A 12,511-nucleotide genomic window follows, 5' to 3' on the forward strand; every position below is an offset into this window, starting at 1 on the left:
TACTTCACATCTGCTTTCCTGAGAAAATTCATTTTATAAGATCCAGTATTATATTAAATAAAATATATGCATTAAAATACTTCTCATCTGCTTTCTTGAGAAAATTCAATAAACCTTGAAGACAAATTCAACAAAATAACATTTCAGTATGAGGTAAATTCTCATTTTATAAGATCCTAAAAATATAAACATCAAAATACTTCTCATCTGCTTTCCTGAGAAAATCAATAAACCTTGAAGACAAATTCAACAAATAACATTTCAGTATGAGGCAAATTCTCCATTTTATAAGATCCATAAAATATAAACATCAAATATACTTCTCATCTGCTTTCCTGAGAAAACTCAATAAACCTTGAAGACAAATTCAACAAATAACATTTCAGTATGAGGCAAATTCTCCATTTTTATAAGATCCAGTATTATATTTCATAAAAGATATAAAATAAACACATTAAAATACTTCATATCTGTTTTCCTGAGAAAACTCAATAAACCTTGAAGACAAATTCAACAAATAAAATTTCAGTATGAGGCAAATTCTCCATTTTATAAGATCCAGTATTATATTAAATAAAATATATGCATTAAAATACTTCACATCTGCTTTCCTGAGAAAATTCAATAAACCTTGAAAACAAATTCAACAAATAACATTTCAGTATGAGGCAAATTCTCCATTTTATAAGATCCAATATTAAATTTCATAACAGATATAAAAAAAACACATTAAAATACTTCATATCTGTTTTCTTGAGAAAACTCAATAAACCTTGAAGACAAATTCAACAAACAACATTTCAGTATGAGGCAAATTCTCCATTTTATAAGATCCAGTATTAAATTTCATAACAGATATAAAATAAACACATTAAAATACTTCATATCTGTTTTCCTGAGAAAACTCAATAAACCTTGAAGACAAATTCAACAAATAATATTTCAGTATGACACAAATTCTCCATTTTATAAGATCCACTATTATATTCCATAACATATACACGTTAAAATACTTCACATCTGCTTTCCTGAGGAAATTTAATAAACCTTGGAGACAAATTCAACAAACAATATTTCAGTATGACACAAATTCTCCATTTTATAAGATCCATAAAATATAAACATCAAAATACTTCTCATCTGCTCTCCTTAGAAAACCCAATAAACCTTGAAGACAAATTCAACAAATAAAATATCAGTATGAGGCAAATTCTCCATTTTATAAGATCCAGTATTATATTTCATAAAAGATATAAAATAAACACATTAAAATACTTCATATCTGTTTTCCTGAGAAAACTCAATAAACCTTGAAGACAAATTCAACAAATAAAATTTCAGTATGAGGCAAATTCTCCATTTTATAAGATCCAGTATTATATTAAATAAAATATATGCATTAAAATACTTCACATCTGCTTTCCTGAGAAAATTCAATAAACCTTGAAGACAAATTCAACAAATAACATTTCAGTATGAGGTAAATTCTCCATTTTGTAAGATCCAGTATTATATTTCATAACAGATATAAAATAAACACATCAAAATACTTCATATCTGTTTTCCTGAGAAAACTCAATAAACCTTGAAGACAAATTCAACAAATAATATTTCAGTATGACACAAAATTCTCCATTTTATAAGATCCAGTATTATATTCCATAGCAGATATAAAAATATACACATTAAAATACTTCACAACTGCTTTCCTAAGACCATTCAATAAACCTTGAAGACAAATTCAACAAATAAAATTTCAATATGATGCAAATTCTCCATTTTATAAGAACCAATGTTGTATTTCATAACAGATATAAAATATAAGCATTGAACACTCAACATCTGCTTTCCTGAGAAAATTCAATAAACCTTGCAATTTGAAGACAAATTCAACAAATACTATTTTAGTATTAGAAACATATTCCATTTAGAATCCGGTATTGTAAATTCATAACAGATATAAAATATAAGTATTAAAACCCATCACGTCTGCTTTCCCGAGAAGATTCAATAAACCTTGCGAAAAGAAGACAAATTCAACAAATAATATTTCAGTATTGAGGAACATTCTCCTTTTTATAAGAACCAGTATCATATTCCACAACAGATATAACAAAATATACGCATTAAATCACTTCACATCTGCAAATATTTATGAACAAAATATAAATAACTAGTAGCCTTCACATAGAGAAAATAAAAATGCAGAAACATATTCAACATCGGATGGAATACTGATGAAGAGAAGAATAAGTATAGTGAGAAGCAAAACGAGTATCATTCTAAAAAGTAATGGTTAGCCCATCTTCAAAGACATAATTTTTTCAACAATATTGAATTGTATGTGTCCATAGCTATTTTCAAAATGGAAGTGAAACATCTGGCTTCAAAAAACTCATGGAAGTACATAAGAGTAATGGATGAATTTTGCATTTCCAAATTTTGGGACGAAAAAACCATATATCTAAACATGTATACGCCATTTTTAGTCATATCAGATGAACTGATGATAAATTATTTCTCGACATTAATTTCTTCATCTCTGCAGAATCATAATGCACACATCATAAGATTCAAGTCGGGTACCTATTTCTCCAACACATCCCACAATTTAGGATATTAGGCATGTATTGCCAGTAACAGTATAGTTACCTCAAATGAATTTTATTAATTACTATCTGATCTAATATTTGACCAATATCCTGCTTTGTAGGATGTACTAACTTCCAAACAAATTCATGTACCTTTATTTCTATCTTTTACATGACAAAATATGTAGTAGTTCCAAGAGATAAAATATTTACATCAATGAAAAAGGAAATTACATTCCAAGTGACTCATCAGCATCCTTAATATACTACCACATACTGCATTTAGAACTGTATATCCATGTTGGTGTTTCATTATGCATTACAGGCCCACAATCTCATCGGTTCTTGTCTGTGAATTCTGAAAAAAAATAAATACCAATTGAATTTATTTCACTAAAATTAAGTCATATAGATTTTTTGGATCTCACAATTTAAAAAGCACAGATTAGACCTTTATGGGGTAAAATACCAAATTTGAATAGAAATGTTACTGTTTTGACACAGTCCAGGCAAAATATAGTTTATCAACGCACTTGATAATTTTTTCAAAATATTTCAGAAAGCAAGAATGTTATGTTTTTCAAATGTCTCTTTCATTAAATTGAAAAAAATACACTATAAAATAACAATTAGTTAAGAGAGAAGGAGATATTTTCTTTACTATCTGAAGAACAAAAATTCTTAATGACAAAGCGAATCTTATGTTAATAATTCAAAAACTATCAAATATAGTAAAGGCATTGCTGTAATCGAATAATCAAAAAACTAAGATGTAACTCTAACCATACGTTAAAAATATGTTATCAAAATGTTGGTGGTTTAAGAACTAGACTTGAAGAATTTAAAAACTCTGTCCCGTGCTGCGATTATGATGTTATTATATTAACTGAAACATGGCTAACAAGCCCCTACTTTGATGCAGAAATTTGTCTAATCAACTATAACATTTTTAGAACTGATCGAAATGCGAACACAAGTAACAAGTCTCGTGGTGGTGGTGGTGTAATGATGTGTCAAAAAAAAACTGAATGTGAAAATTTTAGATGGAATCAGTTCAAATGTCGAGCATTTATCCATTCTTTTAAAGAACACAAGTGGAAAAGTGTTTTTTGGAGCTACTTACATACCGCCTGGTTCAAATTCCGATATTCAAATAGATCATTGTACTTTTGTCAAACAAATATCTGAGAAATTCAGAGCATCTCAATGTTATCTCTTTGGTGATTATAATTTACCATTGGCTACATGGGAATCTTCGGAAGAGCATGGACTTAGCGTTCGTTGCCTTCAAGAATATCCAGCCCATATTTTTGTGATCATTTTTCTTTTCTTAATTTCAAACAACTCAATTTCATTCCTAATAATCATAATGTATACCTAGGTCTAGCTTTTTCACAAAATGTTTTTGTTCAGGTTCAGGAAGCTACTGACCTAATAACTTTCACCATAAAGCCATTACTGCCGAATTGGAACTAACAGATGAATTTAAACCACTTCCATTTGAAGAGTTTTACTATGACTTTAAAAATGCAAACTATGTGGGTTTGAATAATTATTTGTCGCCAATAAACTAGGCACTTCTATTCAATAACCTAGATATTTATAATGTGGTTGAGAAATTTTACAAAATTATTGGAAACTCTTTTGCAAACTTCACTCCCAGGAAGAAAAGTAAACTATATTTCTAGACTAGAATAGTCGCAAAGTGCGTGACCTAAGCGAACTTACGCTTTTTTTGCATTTCAATTATTATTGTGTATTGTGACACTTAACGACATCTAGTGGCGAGTAGTGGTACTATGTACTATCTTTTTCATCTGCCCGCTAGGTGGCATTAGGCGTAATTAAATATTTGGAATTACCGCGTTGGTTCGGGACAGTTCTGGTTCTAGCTAGTGTATTCCGATCACCTCGAGATGGCATTAATAACTGCATATAAAAAGGCTAGCGGCGCAACTGCGAGTTAGTCTGCGTAGGAAAGGCGAAGGAAGCGAAACTGTCTATTGTGAAATAAAGTAACACCCGTCAATAAAAGTATTTTGATTTGACTTAGTGTTTTTATGTGTGATTTGTTAGTATGGAAAAGAAGCGAAAAATCGACAGTGAATGCAGAACGTTCCAAGAAAAATGGGACTTTCAGTATTTTGTGATTGGCTCCAGTAATAAGGCGCTATGTTTAATTTGTAATGAAACCAAAGCTGTTCTCAAAGACTATAACATTAAACGACACTATGAATCGAAACATCTTCAACGTTACTCCAAGTATACAGGAAGTTTGCGGAAGGAAAAATTTGAAACGCGGACTCAAATCGCAGCAATCTTTGTTTACCAAAGCGAATACTGAACAAGAGTCTGCAACTCGCTCCAGCTTTCGTGTGGCTCTTGATATCGGAAAACGTGGCAAACCATTCACCGATGGAGAAATGGTAAAAGAATGCTTGATTGCAGTAGCCGAAGAAATATGCTCCGAAAAGGTAAATTTATTTAAAAGTGTCAGTTTGTCAGCAAACACCATGGCTCGGACGATGCAAAACATCGCAGAAAATATATCATCTCAACTGTCTGACAAAAATGGACATCATGAGTGGTTTTCTCTAGCATTGGATGAGTCAACGGATGTGTCAGATACTGTTCACGTGATGATTTTTATTCGCGGAGTAGATAAAAGCTATGAAGTGTATGAAGAACTTCTTGATATTGATAGTATTCACGGCACGACAACTGGGGCAGATATTTTTAAGGGAGTTGAAAACGCCATTAATAAAATGAACCTTCGATGGAGAAATTTGAAATCTATAACAAATGATGGAGGCAAAAATATGTATGGTAAAAATAAAGGAGTAGTTGCACTTGTGTCAAAGGCTGTAGAAAATGATGGTGGTTCAAAACCATTAGTCTTACATTGTATCATTCATCAACAGTCCTTGTGCGGAAAATGTTTGAAGTTCTAAAACCAGTCATATCAGTTGTTAACTTCAACAGATCCACTGGGCTGAATCACCGACAATTCTACGAGTTTATTCAACAGATTGGAGAAAATGATTCACCATATCATACTGCCGTACGCTGGCTTAGTTGCGGAAAACTCCTTAAGTGCTTTTGTGAACTTCGAACAGAAATCGAAATTTTTTTAAATGAGAAGCAGCGCCCTTTTACCGATTTAGAAAACAGTGATTGGATGTGGAAGTTAGCCTTCTATGTCGATTTGACAAATCATATGAACGAACTGAATTTGAGATTGCAAGGAGAAAATCAGCTTCTCCCTGATTTATACACCAATATCAAATCCTTCAGGCAGAAAATAATACTATTTCAATCGCAATTACGTAAAAAATGTTTCACACATTTTGAAACATGTGAAATATTCAGCCACACTACAGAGACTGAATTTCCCGTCAATTTTGCAATCGAAACTTTGAGTGCTTTGAAGACAAATTTTGATACTCGTTTTTCAGATTTTGATGTCATTGCGAATGAAATTGAGCTTTTTCAAAATCCTTTTGATTCTGACATTGAAAACCTGGCTCCAGAAGTCCTAATGGAAATTATTGATTTACGGGGCAGTGATATGCTTAAGAACAAATATCAAAATTCATCTTTGTTGGAATTTTATAAGAGTCTTCCACTGGAACAATTTGATAATTTGCATAAATTTGCTCGTGGCTTGTTTTCTGTTTTTGGTACTACTTACTTGTGTGAGAAAACGTTTTCCAAGATGAAGTACACAAAGAATGTTTACAGATCTCAATTAACCGATGAGCATCTTAAATCTCTTTTGATAATTGGTACAAGTAAAATTGATCCACAACTACAAAGTATTGTTGGTGAAAAATCACAATTACATAAATCTCATTAGTGTTTTTGTTCTACTGTGATTCATTTCAATTATTTGTCAGTTATTAATATGCTTAAACTTAGATACTTAAGTGAAGTTTTCTTTGCCATCATTTCTGTCGTTAAGTTTTACCTTACAAGTGAATAAAACCGAGTAATTATCATTCTGTGTTTTCTTCTTCCACTTATCACAGCAATAGTAACAACAATTAGGTAATCATTGGCTGTTGCAGGCCAGATTGATGACAGTAAATCATTGGCTGTCGCGGGCCGGATTTGGCCCGCGGGCCGTAGTTTGGAGACCCCCGCCCGAAATGGCGGGATTCATGTTAACCCTTTTTCGAGAACATAGACTCCTTACGGTTATTTCAATATTTATATTGGAAACCGTGTCAATTATACATAAAAATAGGGAAAACTATGAATCTACAGCTACAGCCACATACCACACAAGGCAGTCAAATGAACTGAGTCTACCAATTCCAAAAAACATGTTTGGTTCAAAACTCGTTGATATATAATGGAATCAGGATATACAATTAACTTCCCAATGAAATCAAAGAGACTCCTTTCATCATATTTAGAAGGAAATGTACAAAACTATCAAGTGATGAAGCCAATTATGTCCTACAAGAATATTTTGACGATGCCCTGTAATTTAGAATGTGATGAAACTGTGATTGTACTGTGTGTGAAACATATTTTTTTATTTGTTGTCCTAGTTCTTGTCATGTAACCTCTGCATATGTATGTATATATAGTTTAAATTTCATTTTAATCATTTATATTTTATACACTTATACTTCACATTTCATACTTCATGTTTATATTGATATTTATTTATGACATTGTGTTTGTAACAAGAATTGTATTCTTAAACAATAAACATATTATCAATCCAATCTAAACATATTTCTGACTTAGAGTGCAGTCACTGTATGCCACTGTCACCATTTCAAGTGAATTTTGAGCACTTAATTCCATTTTTTTACATAAAATTTATTTATTTATTTATTTCAACGGACAAGCCAATTTTTACAAATATCTTTTTATAAATTGTACATATGCTTACAAACTAAAGATATATCAGATGTTTTTAATCCATTTTTTGAAGGATAATAATGATGAATTAAACAATTCCAGGTTAAGATGGTAATGATTTGCTGATTTCAATATCCTACATATTGTTTCATTCTGACCATAATTGGTTCTACAAAAAGGAATTTTAAAAATATCACTATTTCTGGTTCTTCTATCATTCACAGAGAGAGTAGTACAAAGCTCAACTATTTCTGGAGAATCAATATAGCTGTTTAATACTTTGTGGACAAACACAAGATCTGTGTCAGGTCTCCTATGAGTTAAGGTGTTCATGTTCAATATCTGTGAGTAGTTATACTCTTCTCTATTTAATCCTAACTGAAAAGCAACATATCTCAAGAATTTGTTTTGACACCCCTCTAACAACTCAACATCAACATTATAATAGGGTGACCATACAATGGAGTTATACTCAAGAATGGATCTCACTTGTGCACAATAAATCAGTTTTATAGATTCGACACTTAGGTCTCTAGCAGAACGAAGTGTAAAACCTAACATCTTACGGGCTCGAGATGAGGCTTCCGTTATTTGGTACTTAAATGACATTTTTGAGTCAAAAACGACACCTAAATCTTTTATTTTATCCGTTACTGCTAAATCATTCCCATTGATTTTATACGAGTAATCATATACATTATTGATCCTTGAGAAAGTAATTTTTTGACACTTATCTGGATTCAAATACAAAAGGTTGACGTCACACCAGCTAGAAAACTGTACCAAATCACATTGAAGTGCCTGAGCATTTGATATATTTTGTATTGATTTGAACACCTTTAAATCATCATGAGCTGGAGGTAAAAACAGTGGAGACATCATTGATAAATAAATTGAACAGTAATGGGCCTATGTGGGATCCCTGAGGAACACCTGATGGCACATTTATCGGTTCAGATATAGAGTTGCCATATTTAACGTATTGAACTCTATTGTGAAGGTAGCTTTCAATCCAATTTAAAACATCTCCCTCTAAACCCAACGCATTCAACTTAGCAATCAGTAGGTTTTGGTTGACTCTATCAAAGGCTTTAGAAAAATCTGTGTATATAGAGTCCACTTGTAGCCTATTTTCAAGATTATTTATGATGTAGTTTTCATAAAGTAATAAGTTTGTAGAAGTTGATTTTGATTGATTATGATGTTTCTGAAATCGAATGAAAGTTTTCTAGTGATTAGACAGTCCAGCATTTTGGGCAACTCTGACTGATTGCATATGCCTCTATTCCTTTTTCAATAGAAAGATTGAATAGCCAGTGTAGTGGTTTTGCTAGAGTATAAATACAATTTTTAATCAGGTGCAAGGGTATCTTATCAGGACTGTTGTTAGTTTAAATGGTAGTTTCAAAGCTAAATCTATAACTTCCTTACTATCTATATTATAGTGGCAGACGTCAGCTACATTTGAAATTTGAATTTGGGGATTTCATTGACCGTAGTGCTGTCATAAATTGTTGAGAAAAATTTTGAGAAAAGATCAACTATTTCATTAGCATTATCAGTAGAGATATCATCATAAACCGTACGGGAAGGGAGATTGTAAAGTTTCTTCTTATCACTAATATATTTCCAGAAGTATCGGGGATTAGTTGACATATTTTTTTCGGTTTTTGAAATATATCTACGATAGCACTCATCTCGCATGGTTTTACAATGAGATCCGAGATATTGAAATCTATGAAATGCTTCTACATCACCACTTTTATATTCTCTGTGTGCTATTTTCTTATCGAGTATGCTTTTCTTCAAGTCTTTGCTGAACCAATTAGGAAAATTTGAAGATTTGAACTTTTTTATCGGAACAAAATGATAGATTGCATCATATAGTACATAATAAAAATTCATTATAGATAGATTTATATCTTTTTCAAGTAATAAAGTTTCCCATTTGATGCTAGCAAGAAAACTATTCATAGGGATGTAGTCACTATTTCTAAAGTCATAAAAGTATTCCTCAACTTTTAAATCAGGTAATGTTTCCATTTCAAAATCAAAAGTTATAGATGAGTGATGGACACTATTGTGAAAGATGAACTCGACTGGATTATATACTAGAATATCTTTGTAAGACGAAAATAAAAGGTCTAGGAGGGTATTTCTTGAGTTTCGAATAGTATTCAACTGATATAAATTATGGTAACTGAAGGAGTGCAACAATACATTTGCCGGGGAATTAATTTCACAGTCGACATTCAATCCAAGTTCATCATTAAACCATATAGCATTTGGAATATTATAATCTCCACAGAGTATCATTCTGTGATTCGGGAAAGAACTCATAACATTGTCAACAGTATAAACATGGTTGTTGTATATTTCAATATCTGAAACTGGAGGTATATATACAGCACCAATAATTATGTAATTCTTTCCCCAATGACATCCTGACAAAAATTTGTTCAATATTATTCAAAGTTCCTTCAATATGATTTGCGGATAATGAGCTTCTAGTTGCAATTAAAACACACCACCTCTAGATTTTGATGACCCGGTTCAGTCTCTGTCTTGTCGAAAAAGGTCATATCCTTTTAACCCCAATTCAGAATTCTGATAGTCTTCTGTTAGCCACGTTTCCGCAAACACAATGACGTCGTAATGAGAAGACGTAACTGCCTGCTGCAATTCTAGTAGTTTAGTTCTTAAGCCACCAACATTTTGATAATAGTAACTTATATGATTGTGCACTACTTTTTTGCAATTTGTTGAGTAATTTGGGGAACACCATTGAAGTATCTTATGATCACATTTTCTCCCTCAGTTTTTCTCCTTTCCAATTCTTCTTTCAATTTCTTCCAATAATTGACTTGAAGTCGAGTCAAGTCGGCATTGATTGATATATGTTAACCTCCCAATGCATCCTTTTTTTGCTCTGATTTAATGCAAATTCTTTGATCAATTTTTTTCGATAGCAGAAAATCTTCGAATACTCAAAACATTTCTAACTTCTATGCCTCTCACCAACAAACTAAACATGCTTAAAGCTGAGACTGAACATATGTTCGATTCGGCTTTAAATTTTTTTCAAATCATCTAAAGGAACAATTCGTTCAGGCCAGTCTCAATTCCCTACACTGTAGGTTAATGGACTAACACCTATAAGAGAAAGATTAAAGAAAGAAGTTTAATCTGTTGGGAAAAAACTCCAATAATATTCTTTACAAGCTTTGTCAATAAGAATGTACCTTTGACAATAATGCATATTTTGATTGATAGCTAAAATAACTGATAAATTATTGAATAGTTACCTTCTGAAAGTGAAGAATATTCATAAACTGCTTACACATCATAACGATTCCCTTAATGGCCTAATTGAGAGCTATCCAGTTACAACTAATCGCACTCTGAAATAATCCGTTCATCCAACATCAAAATGTAAGCACAGTTCCCTCTTCAAATTTGTGAAGCCAATCATCTGAAAATTGATATTGGATATTAATACATTAATTAAAATCAATAAGATATTATGTCTCAAAACGACAAAGTATATTGAAGAATTCGCCCTCTTTTTGAACAAAAAGTTCATTCTCTTCTTTTTGGAGCATGCAAATTAATTCTTTTTTTCACAACTAATTTATTTTGAAATATATTCATAATTTAAAACAATAAGGTTTTTTTTCTGATTGATTCGGCCGTTACTTGATGAAGATCCATAGTAATTTCAAAAACTACACTTGAAAAAGCTAATGTTGTGATATATTTTTCAAATTAAGTTTGTGGAGATCAAATCGTAAGGTGTAGTTTTTGAAATTAAAACAATAAGTGTTTACCGACAAATTGAATAAATCCCCATCGGAATTTTATTTGTAAAAATCTACCATTTGACAAGCAGTTTTTTCCACTGATTGAAAATTGGATTGAAAAAAATTCACATCCTGTTTCAATTAAAAATAATAAAAAAGTACCTCAAGGATTTTCATGAAATTTTGACAGATGGTTAAAAGTCACTAAAAATTATATAAAACCTGAATTTTTTTCTTTGGAAATGCCTGGAATATAAACTCATTGAGAACCATATAACATGAATTATACAATGTTATTTGCAAAAAACTAATAAATAGGTGAATAAAGGTGCAGTTGGTGTGTTGGCTACAAAAAAGACAGTTCATAGTGTAGTACAGATTGCTAGAGTGACATTTCCCAAAAACCCCTTTTTTATGTTATCTTCAAGAAGCAGATTAAACTACAGTTTAATCTTCCTCTTGAAGATGACCACTTGGTGATCGAAACACGTGTCGAGATGTTGAAATAACGGTTTGGTGTTGGGATAAAACTCCAGTAATATTTGAAAATAAATACATAATCAATATTTGAGAGAAGTTGAGAGATGACAGAAGGACAAGAATCATAAAAGTAACTTTAATCTCGTGAAATTCAAAAATGAAATAATGTTGGGGACATTTCATTTCAAACCCTTCCTTTCCTAAAAATAAATACCTTCTTAAATATACCACTTTCAATTTAAATTTTGGATATTTTGTTCATTGGAAAATGAGAAATGGAAACAATTCAGAGGTGAAGCCTTCCTTTAAAATTTCGCTATGTGGTACAGAAGTACAGTTTAAAAATACCTGTGATAATACTGGCCTGTGATATTGGCAATGAGTTCCTCCTAAACTACCGCAAAAAAGCTCTGTATTTGGTTTAAGAAAAAAAAGGCATGGCGGAAAAAAACTTGGCGTCAACTTTTGTACTCAGAGCAATTTACTGAAAAAATAGGATCCCTTACCTTTGGTTTAATTTCCATTGCTGAAGTTGCCTTGAAATGTCACAATACAGTTTCTGATGTTCCAGAAGGAACAGTGATTTCAGCCCAAATATTCTATTTCCACCAATCAAAAAATTAAATAAAACGGGAATCTTAAATATGAAACTTTCTTTGTAACTCATGGTGCTCTACAACCACATTTGACGATTTAACCACTTCGACTCTTCTTCTTTAGATGAGCTCGACAGTTCGGTGGTTGCTTCCCACTCGAGCGCATTTG

General features: G+C 31.6%; 1 long non-coding RNA gene across 1 annotated transcript; it reads right to left on the minus strand.

Moving 5' to 3' along the window:
• Positions 1 to 2,724: 2,724 nt before the first annotated feature.
• LOC111506064 (uncharacterized) lies at positions 2,725 to 12,463 on the minus strand. The gene is made up of 3 exons (XR_002722220.2): positions 12,253 to 12,463; positions 10,772 to 10,938; positions 2,725 to 2,949 (listed from the first exon to the last, which is right to left on the minus strand). It is a non-coding gene; the product is annotated as an uncharacterized lncRNA (long non-coding RNA).
• Between the last annotated feature and the right edge of the window lie 48 nt (positions 12,464 to 12,511).

Source organism: Leptinotarsa decemlineata, unplaced genomic scaffold (genome assembly GCF_025532065.1).
Source record: "Leptinotarsa decemlineata unplaced genomic scaffold, Ldec_3_MD MMD2_tig00005264_RagTag, whole genome shotgun sequence".
NCBI classification, from domain to species: domain Eukaryota; kingdom Metazoa; phylum Arthropoda; class Insecta; order Coleoptera; family Chrysomelidae; genus Leptinotarsa; species Leptinotarsa decemlineata.